The 17,192-nt window shown below is 43.7% G+C and overlaps 1 protein-coding gene across 1 annotated transcript in view; it reads right to left on the minus strand.

Annotated features, from left to right (window-relative positions):
* Positions 1 to 5,557: 5,557 nt before the first annotated feature.
* LOC147725861 (uncharacterized) overlaps positions 5,558 to 17,192 on the minus strand; it is a 293,683-nt gene continuing 282,048 nt past the window's right edge. The window contains exon 8 of the mRNA XM_086960008.1: positions 5,558 to 6,177. The gene's annotated coding sequence lies outside the window, so the exon portion shown is untranslated. The remainder of the gene's footprint in view (positions 6,178 to 17,192) is intronic.

The following is a 17,192-nucleotide window of genomic DNA, read 5'->3' on the forward strand; positions in this document are numbered from 1 at the left end:
CAAATCACTGAAATCTCCTACTCGACACCTCACAATCTGGATTGCGCTGTAAACAGCATTGAGACCACACTGATTGCAACCGCAGGTGACATCAACTCTCCTCGGCTGTGAAGAAACTAAGCATGGGCGAAATTTGCGAATTCGCATTCCGCAAATTCGCGGATTGTCCCACGAAATCGCAAAAAAAAGCTGTGACTTTGCAAATTTTCCCATGAAATCGCGGATGTTTTTGCGATTTGACCTGGAGTACTTTCTACTGGCTAATCTAGTAATTGCTCCCTCATTGGGTAAATGTATAGTGCTTTTGCTACAATGCAGCTGCGTAAAGGGCCAGAAGACGTGTCTCCAGTGACCATGTGTGCCTGTAACACAGGCACAGGCACACATGGTCACTGGAGACACATCTTCCGGCCCTTTACGCAGCTACAGTGTAGTAAAAGCACTGTGGGGCAGATTTACAAGCCGTTTGTACCTCTTTTGCGCCGCGGTTGCGTCACTTTTGTGACGCAGCGGCAGCACAAAAGATGCGCCATGGCGCTGGGTATTAATAACGTGACACATCTGAGAAATGTGTCACGTTTTAAAGCCCTGAACCATCAGGAGGCGTTCCGGTGCAGGGGAGGGCGTTCCTGCGCAGGAACGCCTCCTAAAAGTTGCTGAGTGAAATCTACAAGATTTCACTTAGTCACTTTTAGGCCAATGCTGCGTCAAAACCCTGCGCCTGCTTTAAGCAGGCGCAAGGCTTGACGCAGCATTGGGGAGATAGGGCCCCCCAGAGCATTGCTGGAGCTGCGTCCAGCAATGCTGAGAGATGCGCCACGTTGTAAAGCCCTGCGCCATCAGAAGGCGTTCCGGCGCAGGGGAGGGCGTTCCTGCGCAGGAACGCCTCCTAAAAGTGGCTGAGTGAAATCTACAAGATTTCACTTAGTCACTTTTAGGCCAATGCTGCGTCAAAACCCTGCGCCTGCTTGAAGCAGGCGCAAGGCTTGATGCAGCATTGGGGAGATAGGGCCCCCCCAGAGCATTGCTGGTGCTGCGTCATGCTTGCGACGCAGCTCCAGCAATGCACTGCTTTTACGGCACAGATGCGTGGCGCATCTGTGCCGTTTTTGCCACATGGTGCGCCGCATTGTAAATGCAGCGGACCATGGGTGGCGGAGCTGCGGCGCACAATAACTGACGCATCCCTGGGGATGCGCCAGGTATTGTAAATCTCTCCCTATACATTTAGCCAACGAGGGAGCACTTACTGATTAGACAGTAGAAAGTACTCCAGTTGAGTAGAGGTATTGCACAAAACGGTGGCATCTTCGTGGACAAACAGGCAGGGCGGGATTCATTCTGCCCCCTGTTAGACTCGTTTTTTGTGCCCTTCTGCCCTCTGTTAGACTCATTTTTCCCTTGTTTTTGTGCCCTTCTGCCCTCTGTTAGACTAGTTTTTCCCTTATTTTTCTGCCCTTCTGCCCCCTGTTAGACTCGTTTTTTGTGCCCTTCTGCCCTCTGTTAAACTCATTTTTCCCTTGTTTTTCTGCCCTTTTGCCCTCTGTTAGACTTGTTTTTTGTGTGCCTCTGCCCTCTGTTATTCCCTTGTTTTTCTGCCCTTCTGCCCTCTGTTAGACTCGTTTTTTGTGCACTTCTGCCCTATGTTAGACTCGTTTTTCTGCCTTTCTGCCCCCTGTTAGACTCGCTTTTTGTGCCCTTCTGCCCTCTGTTAGACTCGTTTTTCCCTTGTTTTTCTGCCCTTCTGTCCTCTGTTAGACTGTTTTTTGTGCCCTTCTGCCCTCTGTTAGACTCGTTTTTCCCTTGTTTTTCTGCCCTTCTGCCCTTTGTTAGACTGCTTTTTGTGCCTTTCTGCCCTCTGCATCACCACATCATCACTCAGCGCTACCCCAGCATCACTCAGCACCACCACATTATCACTCAGCACCACCACAGCACCACTCAGCACCACAGCATCACTCAGCACCACCACAGCATCACTCAGCACCACCACAGCACCACTCAGCACCACCACAGCATCACTCAGCACCACCACAGCATCACTCAGCACCAACACATCACCACTCAGCACCACCACAGCATCGCTCAGCACCACCAAAGCACCACTCAGCACCACCACAGCACCACTCAGTGCCACCACAGCATCATTCAGCGCCACCACAGCATCACTCAGCGCAACCACATAATCCCTCAGCACCACCAGAGCATCACTCAGCACCACCACAGCATCACTTAGCACCACCACAGCACCACTCAGCACCACCACATTATCACTCAGCACCACCACAGCACCACTCAGCACCACCACAGCATCACTCAGCACCACCACAGCATCACTCAGCACCACCACAGCACCACTCAGCACCACCCCAGCATCACTCAGCACCATCCCAGTATCACTCAGCACCACCACAGCACCATTCAGCATCACCACAGCAACACTCAGCACCACCACAGCACCACTCAGCGCCACCCCAGCATCAATCTGCGCAACCATTCAACAACAACTGGTTCAAATATGTTCTCTCAATGTTTCAAGCTTTATTACAAATGTCACAAAAAGATGTTAATATTTCAATTCTGTTCTTGGATTTTCGTCACAATAAAATACACTGAACATAATCTTCACAAAAGTTATTTACAAAAGTTTAAGCTATTACTATTATAAATTAAAATCACTTTTATTTAAGTATTAATTATTTGAAAAAATTAAAAGCCATTGTAATTTGTAATATCAAAACATATAAATCACGTAAATACAAAACATGTTGCATTACAAATGCTGTAGGTGTCACATTTGCGAAAGTTATAACTATTGGCATTGTAAATGACAAAGCTATTAATTTAGCTATTTTCAAAACCAACACATAAATAAAAAAAATTGTCATTTACAAGACCAATAGCTCAAACTTTCCTAATGCGAGACCTATTGCATTGCAAATGCTTGTTTTTATATCTGTCAGTGCTTCCTGTTGAGGTTTAATTTTCGTGACAGGCGCCTTATTGCCTACTTGTAACTATTCTCTGACCCTGCTTCAAGGGTCAGAGCAGGGCCAGAGAATAGTTGCAAGTAGGCAACGAGCCACCAGGAAGCACTCAAGTTAAATTCTTTGTAACCCTTTTGTAAAAGGTTACAAAAAAATAGCTTCATCTTTTGCACCTTCTGCTGTAACCCTGAAAGTGCTTGGCTGAAATTCATCCCCGCTGATTCGCGGATTTTACCGCAATTTCGCGAGATTCGCGGATCGTGAAATCGCGGAAAATCCGCAAATTCCGTGAGTGCAACAAATTTTCAGCCCATGCTTAGAAGAAACCATATCTCTGATCCTCCTCAACGTCTCTGCTGCATTGGACACCATCTACCACCACACCCTCATCGATAGACTCCACAACATCGGCATTCAGCAGAACGCCCTCAAGGGGATCGCTTGCTTCCTCTCAGGACACACACAGAGCACCTGAATACCTCCCTTCACCTCTGCACACGAGAACATCATTCGCGGCGTACTCATAGGTTCTTCCCTCAGACCCATCCTATTCAACATCTGCATGACCCCCAGCAGAGTCGTCAGATCCCATGGACTCAACATAATCTTCTACGCCGACAACACTCAGCTAATCCTCTTGCTCATTGAGGACCCCTCCAATGCCAAAACCAAGTTCTGCAAAGCCACAACCAATGTGGCTAAATGGATGAGAGACAGCTGCCTTAAACTCAATTCTGACAAAACTAAAGTACTGATCTTCGGAAGAGACACCTTCTAATGAGACCACAACTGGGGGCCAGCATAACTCGGACCAACATCTCCTACCACTGACACCCACACCAACAGACCATGCATGCAACCTTGGCATCATCCTTGACAGCCAACTAACCATGAAATGACAAGTCAATACTGTATCCTCCTGATGCTTTCACATCCACTGCATGCTCTGCCGACACTTCGGATGGATCCCCATCAACACCAGAAAAACCATCACACAGGTCCTCATCACCAGCCGTCTCAACTACGGCAAAGCTCCTTATGCTGGAATTGGCGAACGCCCATTACAACGCTGGCATTACTACGCATGCCATTGCGTTGCATGCGTTACAACGCATGCGCCGTTGCAACACATACACAATACAACGCGTCCCATTACGTCAAATGTGCTTTTAAAACACATGCACTTTTAAAACGCATGTGATGTAATGGATGGCTGCCGGGACGGACGTGCGCCGGGACAGAGACGAGGAAGAGAGGATGCTGGAACTGCAACCAGGAGAGAGGAGCCACGAGGAGAGAGAGATAAGGGACAGGTGGTTGTAGTGAATGGCAGTGTTTTAGGGTTTAGGGCTCAAGGCTTAGGGCTTAGGGTAGTGTCAGGGGGTCGTAGTGCAGGGTACTGTTTTACGGTATAGGGCTTAGGGTCGTGTCAGGGGGTCGCAGTGTAGGGAAGAGTGTGTGTTATGTAGGGTACTTTATTAATGTTGGGGGGTTCCTTTTGGAAACTAATTGCGATGTAAAAGCTTGCAGGGGATTTGGGTGCGTTGTAAAGGGATGTTGTATGCATTTCAAAAGAAATGTAAAAACTGGCGTTGTGAGAGTACATGCGAACTGAAAGCTGCGATGCAAAGGCACGCGTTGTTTTAGTTTGCGATGTATCGTCATACATCCGCTGGAATCTCCACCCAGCTCATCAGATGGCTCCAGACCATACAACACACAAACCACAGGTATACTTATCTTCGGCCTCCCGCAACCGACCCTTATCAACCCTCACCTCATCCATCACCCTCCAGCTGTGCCCCTGGCGGACTTCAGCAAGAAACGCAAGACCTGGCGTTTCGACTGGGACACAGCAGCCTTAGCACCCAGATACCCATGGATGTGACAATATTGCGCCATACAAATACTGTTTAGTTGACTGAGTGAGACCTTGCAGGCACAGTGTCTAGGGTGCACTCCACTGGGAACAGATGTTTACGTGTGTGATAGAGTTGGGGGTATATTCACAAGCCTGTATCACCACCACAGCGTCATTTTCAGTGACGTTGTGGTGGCGATAGGGGCCTCGCCTTATTCACATGGCGGCGTTCTGCCACTTAACGTGGCTTAACGCTGCCTTGTGTTTAAGGCACCCTTTCACGCTGTGTTTTGCGTGAAAGGGGCGTACAGTGAGTGTTGTCGTTGGCGTTCCACTACAACACCCGTTGATATTCACGCTGCCCCCTATTCAAAAGGGCAACGTAAATAGGAGCTAACACTAAACGTAAGACAAGGAAAACCCTGGTCTTAAGTTGGCGATACGAGGAGAAATGCACTATTTCTCCTCGTTTTTGCTTTTTCCATTTAAGCTGCCTTACATGTAATACACGTAATACTTACCTTTAATGCTTACCAAAATACTTACATGTTTATGTAATATTTTTACTACGAGTATGCCTTTTCCTTCAATACATTTACAACGAAATTCAAACAGGTTTTCACATCATAAGCACTATTTTAGAAAAGCGTTTCCTAAACTTATTTTGTTTAAAAAAATCCACTCTACAAAGCAACATAAAATACGTCCGTCCACCATTTTATTAGTATTTCAATTGTGTATCCTACGCTTATCATATACAATCCAAGAGTGCCATCTACTGGCCTTATGAGGTAATTTTAAAATTAATAATATATGTCATTGGGGGACATGCATTAGTGGTTAAAAGACTCTTGGTTCAGGTCGTTGTTAATGAGTTCTGCTTCAGGTCCTTCGTAGTCCAGGAGTCGTCGTAAAGGCTGTTTCCGGTTTGCGCAGGTCAAACTCTTACTGAGACAGTGCAGTTCTTTCACTGACCCCCTCAGTCTCTCTGCAGTGAGTGACACATGTACTTCTGTAGATGGCAGTTGCACCAGGTAAGCATCATGTAGAGGTTTATGCAGGAATTTCTCAATTGTGTCATACTTTATAGCAATCCCAACAAGAAAAATATCTCCAAGCAAACCCTTTACAGGAACATGTGGTAATCATTATGAAATGCAAAGATGGAGCTAGGCCAGTGATGCATGTGGGCAAAGCAGGAATGAAAGGCAGAGTCTCAATGAAAACAAGCACTGGGTGAAGGCACAAGGCAGAAGACCAGGACCTGAGCTGATGGACACTTATCGGTGCTTTCTGTCCATGGATTGGGTGCTTAGCATTCTCCAGTCTCTGTCAAAGATACAAAAAGATGGGTTAGACCATGGAATAAATATATGTCAGTGTTGAATAAATCAAAGTCAGCCAGGAGTGATGTAGATTCACCCTGCAGGAACTCTAATAAAACAGGAAATGTGCAATAGCCCCAGGTGAACTGTGTCTTCTCTTTCAAAGAGATATAGCCATCTGTCCTTGTACCCATGTTATGCACAAATACTTCTGGCTGCAGAGAACATATGCTGTGTCATCAATCCTGCTATATTATTGTCAAATTGCAAAGATGAGGAAGACCATGACGAATTAATGGTGGCCACGGCCGGTTTGTTGTAATAGAGTTATTTACCAAGCCAAGGCCAGAAGACATTCAAGATGCACCGCTCGAGGAGGCTGCTTTGATGTTATTTGTGTAAGGTGTGTGCTTGTGAGGTCCTTATGGAACTCTTCAAGCAGCATCTGTAAGTTAGACATTGACACACACTGTGGAAGCATCCTACCTGTGTACTGTAACTTCATCTCAGGTCGGTGAAGTGAGTGTGATAGCAAGATCATGCTGCCAACCCAGCTAGTTTCATGTCAAAGTCCACTTGGGCTTCAAGGGGTCCATGATTTAGGACTGTGGTCCCAAGAAAGGTTCATGACGTCCAGTGTCACCCCAATTTAAAATGGCCACTGCACCCAGGATTTGCTGAATGCTTTAAAGTTGCTAATAAAAAAGGTTGATGTTGCGGAATGTTCTGAACGTGAGAGAGGCAGTGACGTGCTTACGTTGGGTGATCAGCTTTCTGATGAGACTGATAAATGCTCTGCTCTCATTTCAGATGAAGATTCAGAAACAGATAATTCAGACCTTGACACTGTAAATGCATCCCTTACTATGATGGTAAATGGTAATGTAGTTTCTTATATAGCGCACGTATCACCACAAAGGGTATCTCGGCGCTTGCTTTGGGAAGCCGTCCTGGTTTTTCCCTGTGGGCTAGCCCAGCTGGGCACCCCCAAGGTGAAAGCCAGGCATCCCGCCGCGGAGGCCGTAGTGGAGATTGAGCAAGCTATTGCCCAGAGTTGCAGAGCGTGAACCCCTGATTCAAGTAGGCACTGAAGCGAGAATTATCAGATCCGTGGACATTTGGGCTCCAAACCCTGCCGCGTCAGGAATTGAACCCTGGTCCCGGGCCGACCTCTGCTTCTGGGTCTGCCTCCTCTAACCAGTGAGCCACACTTCTCCACTATGACAATTCAGAGCATGGACTTGTCCAGGAATCTACCCAGTGAGGTATTAGATGATGAGAGTAAAAGGTGGGAAAAAGCACCCGGTGATAATTATCGCTTAGGAGAAATGTCGGTTAGCGACATTTCTGATGTTATGTTTTGGCGGAACGCCCACTTTGCATCTCATTAGAGATGCAAAGCTGGGTGTTGAGGGAAAGGGCGTTAAGGCAAGGATTCACACAATAGCATGACCTGTTGATAATGCAATAAAATTATCTCTGCTTTTCGCCAGAAAACGGACGCTAAAGCGGCAATAATTTTATTGCGACACCTTGATGATATGCCCCGAAGTATGGAGATCAACAGATGAGCAGTTTGCTTTGCCAGGCTGACTGCTACTACAGATAGCAAGACACATACACAGGTCTACACATGTGGGATGAGATGTGAGGCGCATTCCGAAAATACTGGTTTAATTTTCATTTTGCAGAAAATCTGTGCTGTTACATGCAAGATGGATATTAGAGGGAAAGGAACTAGTGTGATTATGAGTCCTGCTGGAAGATCAGAAGACCCTCTCATATGGCTGTAGGTGGATATTGTAAAAATCACACTATGCAATGGATTGAGGCGTTTCTAACAAGGGTGGTGTGATGCCATGACAGTGGTAGTATTGTTGCCAAGGTAATTGATCCCACGATTTGTTTGCCAACTTCTATAAAGACAGACATGGGTTCACACTCTAAAACATTTTTTTTTAATATAGCATTGAACACCAAGCAGAGGTTCCATTGTATTTATCATGCAGAAGCACCCAGAGAGGGCCAATGGTAGAATGAAAGCAAAACCAGCCAAAGTGTGGTCCTTAATGTCAGTGAAATGGCCGGATGCTCTTCGTTGCACGAGAAGCATTCCAAACAAGACGGTTTGAGCGCACATGAAGCTCTCATAGGGAAGCCATTGGGATTCCTGCCATCCCATCATCTGCTAGTCTTTGTGAATAACATTGATGACGTGGTCCTGGATTACTGCAAATGTTTGACTGATTAAAAATGCACTCTCTTTCATCAGGGGAAGTTGCAACACCTTCTACAAGTACTGAACCCTCCCATGACCTAAAGCCTGGGGCCTGGGGCCTGGGCCTTGGTGAAAAAACATCTGATGAAGGTGTGTGGTAGCTTGATGAAGTGGACTATGGGAAAGTACCTCTCTTCGACATCATTATCCCCCACTTTTTGCCTGGAAAATTATGTAACGTCAACGGGAAGTGTACTGGGTCCCTGCCAAGCAGGTCCCGTGTGCCAAAGTCTTTTACCTGAACTGTGCTTTCTTGTTTCTCAATTGGCATAACTTCAGTGCCCCTTGTAAGTCCTTAGTAAATGGTACCCACTGTACCTAGGACATTGGCACTGTAGAGGAATACCCCAAAAGTAGCAGCATGACTTGCGCTACCCTAGGGTCCCCTCACCAAGCCGTGCACACGGCCACTGCAGACTGACTGTCTTTGTTCCGACAAAACCGGAGGGTGGACATGGCACACATCCCTGTGTGATATGCCTACAGACACTACATGTGATACAGGTGAGACATCCTTATAGCAGGTTTTATTGTCCCAAGGCAGGGAGCTCTGTATCTCCTGCAAACGCCCCTGCAATATCCAGGTTGATTCTTGGATATAGTAAGAGAACAGGGAAGCCATAGGGAGTACAGGGGCTGGACACTTGTCATCACGAGTTCCCCAGCTCCATTATGGCTTCACTTTGCTATGAGAAGTTTATCTACCAACCATCTCGTCTTAATATACCTGCACTGATTACAGCATCAGATTTAATAATAACTGCACAGAGGATCCCTTAGAAGGGTCCCCTGAAACCTACAAACCCTTAGGGGCAGATTTATGAAGGCCTTGCGCCGCCGGTGCGTCATTTTTAACATGGAAAAAAGTGACGCACCGGCGGCGCAAGTCCTTCATAAATCTGCCCCATAGTGTGGTCAATGACTGGCCTAAACCAGCCTGTCACCCCAGACAGAGTTCTGTCCTCATGGGGTGAGCATTTCTGCGTTCAGAGCTCAAGAACAATACCGGCCCGGGGCACAGGTGTTCACATCTGCCCCCCAGTCAGGAGGAGCCATCTGAGGTGGGAAACTTCAAAGGCCTTGCCAGCTTTGGAACGCGAACCCAGGCTCTCCTGAGAGAAGGTGCATGCCCCTTAACACCCCCCACCCCTCCCCCATTCTCACCTCTTTTGTCGGGAAGACAGGCGGGAAAATTAAGAAAGAGTAGGAGGCGTACCCCCCTCTGCCAACTCCACTCCTTAGGTGCTGGAGGCAAGGTGAAGTGCATTTTTCATGTTCCCAACATCTTGAAGATAGTGGGACTTCTCCAATAAGGGATATGGCTACATCCTCCTCCCACACGAGGCCTGCAGAATAGAGGGTGTAGACACCCAAGTAAGGGGTACATTAGCCACTTCCTGTCCCTTTCTTGTAAACGCCCCTAAATGTGTATTTAGGGTTATCCCCAGATCCTGAAACTAGTATCCACGGACACTAGAAGAAGACACTGTTGGACTGAAAACTGCAGACTTCATGGTGGACACAAACCCCTGCCTGTCACCACCGAACTCAACAATCGCCATCCTCCAGCTCGCCTCTTCACTGTGTAGCCTCCACAAACACCAGAGAGTCATCAGCACTTCAGAAACTGCCAAGGACTCCTTTAAAATAGCAGAGCTATATCTCTGCAGCCGCAAGTCTAAAAAAATGCAAAGTCCGGTCCAGTGTTGTCCAACTTCCTGGCCCGACCGACATCTCCAAGTGTCAGTCAAAGGAAAACTTGCCCTGTAGGGTCAGCTGGGGCCCTGCACCAATTCTTGAGGCCCCAGGATCCAACCCAGCTGAGAGGCACGAATACTCAAGGTACCGGACGCCCTGCCGTAAAAACCTAAGAAACCCAGTCCAGGCAGACTCAAACTTTACAGCGAGCCACCACCCGATAAAGGACACCAGGTCTTCAGAGATCCACCTCAGCATTGGCCCAGCAGCTCCAGAATCATTGTTCCAAGGTGGCAGCCCGGAACAGCAAGGTGTCTCTTTGCATGCAGTTGCCCAACAGCCCATCTTCACTGAACCCAGACCACCCAGCCGGGGCATCTCCGAACCAGCCAGGGTCCTGCGGCCCCAGAGCCCTTGCAACTTCTACTCCTATTTGAAAGCTCTTGGCCCTCCCTGCGAGTCCCTCTTTGCTTTACTTTGCAGGTAGCCCCCTTCTTTGTAGCGCCACCTGCCAAGTTCTCTTGCTCCCAGTGAAATCCAGGAAGCTCTTGAAAACGTGGCCATGGAACTTTGGACCTTGTCTCCCGAAAATTCCAATTTCAAAAAAGTGATCCCCAAAAGTAACTGCATTGCACTGATTTTCCAAGAGCCTTTTTCTTTCCTTAAGAAATGTATTTTGCGTAATTGTGCACAACTCCGAATCTTGCATTTAATGTGGCTTTTCTATTTTGTGAAATGTATTTACCTTGTACCTGAAGTTCTTGCTTTAAATATTTATATAAAAAGTAGTACCATTTTTCTGCCTCGGTCTCGACTTTGTTCATTGAGTGTGTGTAACATTTATTGCCTCTGTGAGTACAAAAAAGGCTTAGCACTGCCCGGATAAGCCTACCAACTCGCCCACACTTCCACAAAAATAGAGCGACTGCATTATCTACTTTTGCCTCGGTAGACTAATATGGGTCTCTTCGACCTCTCTGCAAAGTGCGCCCCATTGTGATGCATTATAGAGAGAGGGAGGATTCCTACATGGACCCCCCAAGTGGAAGCTGGAACACAAACCAAACTCCAGCAGTTGCAAACAGTATAAATCGAGAAGCAGATGAGTGCGAGACAGACTAAGAAAAATGAACTGAAAGTCACTCGTTTGATTCAAGCGCAATGGCCTACAAGTGTGACAGAGGAAAGCTGAGAGCTGCAAACAAAGACAGCCTGAACAAGGTGCTGGGAAGTTCATCTGAAGCATTAACAGAGTGGAATGACAAACTGGTGAACAAGAGCCAACAAGAAATGCACCGCTCCTGAATGGGCACAGTTGACACAGATTGTGTCAGAAGAGAAAGCCATTTACTGGAAAGATTTAAACCTTTTGCGAGAAGGTCTTATTAGAAGTGCAAAATGAACAGGAAAATTAAATAACTGATGGTAAATAACTTCCTGTGAAGGAGTGAACTCGGCATCGTGGATTTTTGCTTTTTATATTTGAAGAGACTGAATTGATTTTAGAGAAAAAAACATTTATTTTTGCATACTTGTGAGTGGGTTTCAATTTCTGCCCGCATTAATTCTCTTTCATTTATTCAGTTCACTTTATTTCACCAGTACAAAACAGCGGCATACATCCTCTTCAATGTGTGCCCTATTCTTTCCCTGCCCGCATCAAAATGTCGACATTTGTTGGTTAAGGTCGTCTAACAATTTGGCATGTTTGTAAGTTTTATGCCCACACTTATGGCCTGCCTGCTTTTTTAGTACCCGCATTTCTATGTATAAAAGTTTATTTTTTTAATGTAACTTTATGCCAGTATAAGCTGTCTCTTCAACTTCTTGACTTTTTAAGTTTTTTTTTTTTTTTAATTATTTTTATTATTTTCACCTGGTATTAAGTTACAAAAAACATTCAAATATTATTTCAGATTAAACAAGTTTGTCACATACAGACATGATCTGCTCCCAACTTATAAAAAGAAATGGAAAACAAAAATTAGGAAAAATCATTAATGTACATAAATCAAGACTTAATGTTAATTCAGTTCAATTCTAGTATCCCCCATATTTTCTCATATTTCTGCAATGATTTGACACCTCTAAGTTCTGCCAACGTACATTCCATGGTGTTAATTTCATTAACTAAATACCACCATTCCAAGGCGTTAGGTGGGTTAGGACTGACCCAAGCTCTAGCTAGAGTTAATTTAGCGCAGGATAGTAGGATAGATAATAATACGGGATGTGGTTGATTTGTAGTATATAAACCTAATATTACCATAGGGGCTGTTATAGATGTGCTGGTAACGTTTTTTATAGCTAAAATTTTCCCCACTTCTTCCCAGAACTTCCCAAGTTTTGGACATGTGAACAGCATATGTATTAGATCTGCTGCATATTCGTCACATTTTGGACACTTGGTTTTTTCGCCCAGAATATTATTTGAGGCCCATTTAGAAATCTTTTCTGGTGTGTAGTACAGCATATATATGGTTCTATATTGCTGTAGACGTAAACTAGAGGATCTGACATAGTGATGCATGTTAGTGTACGCATTGGTTATCTGTTTTCCTGTTATATTAGTACCTAGTTTTGCATTCCATTTACCTGCTATTATTTCGTTATCGTTCGTTCTTAAATCGGTCAATATCTTATATGCCTTACTAATTATTGATTTCTCCTTTTTTGAGTTTAGGATATCCCAGATACCCCCACTCGATAAGACTTTAATTTTGTTCTTCCGCACTAGAAAATCATAAATTTGCCTGTATTTAAACTCATGTGTGTCGAGTAATCCATATATTTGTTTTAAGGTACGGAAATCCATCATGCCTTGAGTGGTATATAAGTCCCCTAGTACCTCGATTCCTTTAGATTGCCATCTACGGGATTCCCCGTCACTAAATATGTTAGGTAGTCCAGGATTATCCCATAAGGTTAGTTGGGTGTGATATATGTTGCTTTTGCAATGTATTTGTATATCTTTCCATATCTTTACTAAGTCCCGAGCTGTCTTAAATTTGACCCTTTTGTAGAAGTTCGGGTCTGTAATACGAAGTAGAAACTGTTTGGAATCTTCTTTTAAAAGTAAATGGTGGTAAAAAAGCAGATTCTCTGAATCTAATAAGGATCTAATGCGCCTTATAAATGAGGCCAGAAAATAAAGTTTTAAATCAGGAAAATTGAGACCGCCTGATCCGATTTGGTTTTTTAACATCTTTAGCGATCTCCTTGCTCTCTTATAACCCCAGATAAAGTTGCAAAAAACGCTGTCTAATTGCTTGAAAAAAAACCTATTTTGCGCCAGAAGAATTGATCTGAATAGATATAGATATTTGGGTATAATTTTCATTTTTATTGAATTTATTCTGCCAATTAAGTTTAATGGAAGTCGGTGCCATTTTTTTAGATTCGAAGTGGTGGTTTTCATTAATTTATTATAATTGATCTTGTTTATCTCTTTGATATTTGAAGTGATTTGTACTCCTAAATATGTCGCGGTCTTACAGATTTCAGGCATTGTTTGGGGGGGGGGAACAAAATTAGCTATTATTTGAGTTTTGTGAGTGTTTAATTTGTAACCAGATACATTGCCAAATTTGGATGCTTCTATATTAATTGTTTTCAAAGAATCTATAACCTCAGTAGAATAAATGGCTATGTCGTCCGCGTATGCGGTTATTTTTAAGCTCTGCCTATCTGTTTTGAAAGGTATTTTTTCTGGTTGATTATCCAGTGCCTTTAAAAAGGGTTCTAATGATAAGGCGAATAATAAAGGAGATAAGGGGCACCCTTGACGTGTGCCTCTCCGAATTGTGAAGTAGTTTGACGTGAGGCTGCAATAGCTGACATATGCAGACGGATTATCATAAAGTGCCTGGATCCCATTTAAAAAGTTTCCGCTGAACCCCATATATCCCATTGTATTCCATAAATAATCCCACCCCACCCGATCAAATGCTTTTTCAGCGTCGAGCATTATCATTGCTAAGGGAGTGGACTCTACTTCTGCTATGTCAAAAGCTGTTATTGCCGTGTTTACGTGAGCTGATGTGTCCCTCCCCGTCACAAATCCGTTATTGTTGTGTACTTACTATTTTAGGCAATAGCGGTGCTAGTCTTCTTGCTAAGCATTTTGCGAATATCTTTGCGTCGGCGTTAATTAAAGATATAGGTCTGTATGAACCCATCTCCTCTTTGGGTTTACCTTTTTTGTGGAAAAAGATAATTTTCACCTTATTCCAAGAGCTCGGAGCGGATCCTGTTCTGCTTATGTGGTTAATTACTTCTAAGAGAAGGGGTATTAGCTCTTCCATACATGTTTTATACAATTCCAGAGGAATAGTATCTTCCCCAGCAGCTTTGCCTGATGGTAATGATTTTATAGCTTCTCTAAGTTCTTGTCTGGTTATTTCTAGAGCCAAGTTTTCTGCTTCATTGGTTGTTATTTTATTCGTTAAGTTCTCTTTTAAGTAATTATCAATTGTTTCTCTATTGGGAGTGTTTTCCAGAGTATATAAAATTTCGTAATATTTGGCAAACTGTTGTATTATGTTGTCTGTCTGATTGTATCTCTTGTTGTCAACTCCTATAATTTGTGTAATCGTGGATTCTGCTCTATCCTCTGCTACCTTAAATGCTAAGATTTTGCCAGTTTTGTCACCCCCTTCATATTGTGCAAATTTATATTTATGAATCTGTGCGCTTCTTTTTTTAATCAAAGTTTCTTTGGTCTTACATTTTAACCGACTAAGATTGGTATTGATAGCCAAAGTTGGAAGGTTTCCTCTTAAAGCCTCCACTAGTTTCGCCTCTTCTACAGCTATATCCGATGTCAGGGTTAAGTTATATTTACGTCTTTCTTGATTTTGTTTTAAGACATACGTCTGTACGAACCCTCTAATACTGGCTTTACATGTGTCCCAGACTGTTAGACAGGAAGCAGTATTTCTATTAAAAGTCAGAAATTCTATAATATGTTGCTTCAGTTGCGAAGTAAAAATCGTGTTCGAAATTAAGTTCCTTGGAAACGTAAAGGCTCTAGGGGGATTGCGTTTTTGAAGGGTAGTTAGTTCCACCATTATGGGGTTGTGGTCAGATGTAATACGTGGGTATATGACCATTGTTGTGATAGAGCTCATCAAAGAGTCTGAAATTAGAGCCATATCAATACGTGAGCATAGCTTGTGAGGAGCAGAATAGTAAGTATATCCTGGAGCATTAGAATATAATGAGCGCCAAACATCTCTAACATTATGTAACTTACACAGGTTTAAAATGGATGTTCTAGTTCTGGGCATTCGAATATGGTTACCAGGGTGTGTTGTGTCCGACTGATGGTTCGTGATACAATTAAAATCACCCATTATTATAATTTCACCTTCCCAGTCTAATAAAGCTATATTTAATTCTTCATATATTCTTGGATCTTCTTTGTTTGGTCCATATACGACACAAACCACAAGCTTCATATCACTATGACATAGTTGGGTGATTGCCCACCTCCCCCGTTTGTCAGATTGCGTCTTGATTATCTCTACCCTAAATCTTTTATCTTTTAATATGGCCACCCCTCTGACATGTGAAGCGGCTGCTGGACTTTTTAAGTTTTTAATACACATGTAGCTGTAGAATTACTAAGGCACCTGTGGAATTGCTTGACTGTATAGAGCTCTGAAAAAACATTTTGGATTTTATACCGATTTTTTGCTGAGAGACAATTTCTGAATGGAAGAAGATAGCTGCATTTAGAGAAATCTATTGGATGGCTTTCCAAATAATTTCTATGGTTTTTATTTCAATCACCCCCGCTGGTGTCCTGTTACCTCTCTGTTTCCCTGCTGAACGTGTTCCAACTAATAGTATGAATGCAACAGATGTTAATAAGTCAGAGACTGATAGGATTAGATCATAGAATGAGCAATAGGGAACATTTTAGTGAAAATAGTTACACAAGTTTCTTAATCCCATATCAAGAGATAATGAATGTTTCTGATGGTTATATTTCATCAGTTTCCAAATACTCTAAAGGAGTAACTCATATCCTACTTCCATTAAATTTTGGATTGTCATATTCCCTTTATTATTCATGATTAGAACATTGGAATGTTGGGAGCTCCATTGTTTTCAATGGAGTGCTCCGGGCTTCTAATGGCTGGTATCAGCCTGGAGCTCCAACATTCCAATGCTTCTTTGTTCACAGCTCTGGCTGTGAACAAAGGCTTCAGGGAGCCTGAGGGGATTCCAATCCCCTCGAGCTCCCTAAGGCTTTGTTTTTTTGTTAGAACATTCGGCCTTCTAGTGGCAGAAAGGTCTAATAGCCTAATAGCCCTTCGTAGCTGGGCTATACCAGCTTTTAAAGTCCCTCTCCCTTGTTAAAGGCCCTCGCCTTCGGCTCACGCTGGAGAGGGCCTTTAATAGCCGGTATAGCCCTCTATGGTGGGCTATAAGGCTATAATAATGAATTCAATTTATTTAGAAAACCATGAAGTAGATTTGTTTAAAACATCTTTTATATCAATCAGGCCGCCAGCCTCTTACCGGAAGAATTCAAAACTTCAGCTCCGGACTAGATCTAGTCCCTGACTTTCCCAGGTATGTCCACAATTATCTTTCAAAGGATGTTTACCTTCTAAAAAAATCTTTTTTGCAACATGAAATGCAATCTTGACGAGAAGTATTCCTTACTTCTTTTTGTCTTTTGATCAGGGTCATATCACTTAATTAATGCACAATTCATATCTAGCAACTATTAGATTCCCTGCATCAATGAAGAGGCAGAGTGTTCCTCTGTGAAGGGAATGTCCTTATGTAATAAAATGTTTCCTGTGTTTAGTTTATTTTTTCTAATTCTGTTTAGTCAGCACAAGGGATCCTAATACAAATTGTTTGTTACTTCTTTAATATAGTGTCCCCATTAAAAAGTGGCCCAGCCCTGAAGCCCTTCATTAAAAAAACATACCAGGCCCAAAACAAAGGATCACTGGAGTGGCCGGGAGTTATCATCAACTTTAAAGATCACAAATTAATCCATGTAATATTGGTGATGTGAGCTA

Source organism: Lissotriton vulgaris, chromosome 3_1 (genome assembly GCF_964263255.1).
Source record: "Lissotriton vulgaris chromosome 3_1, aLisVul1.2, whole genome shotgun sequence".
NCBI lineage: Eukaryota > Metazoa > Chordata > Amphibia > Caudata > Salamandridae > Lissotriton > Lissotriton vulgaris.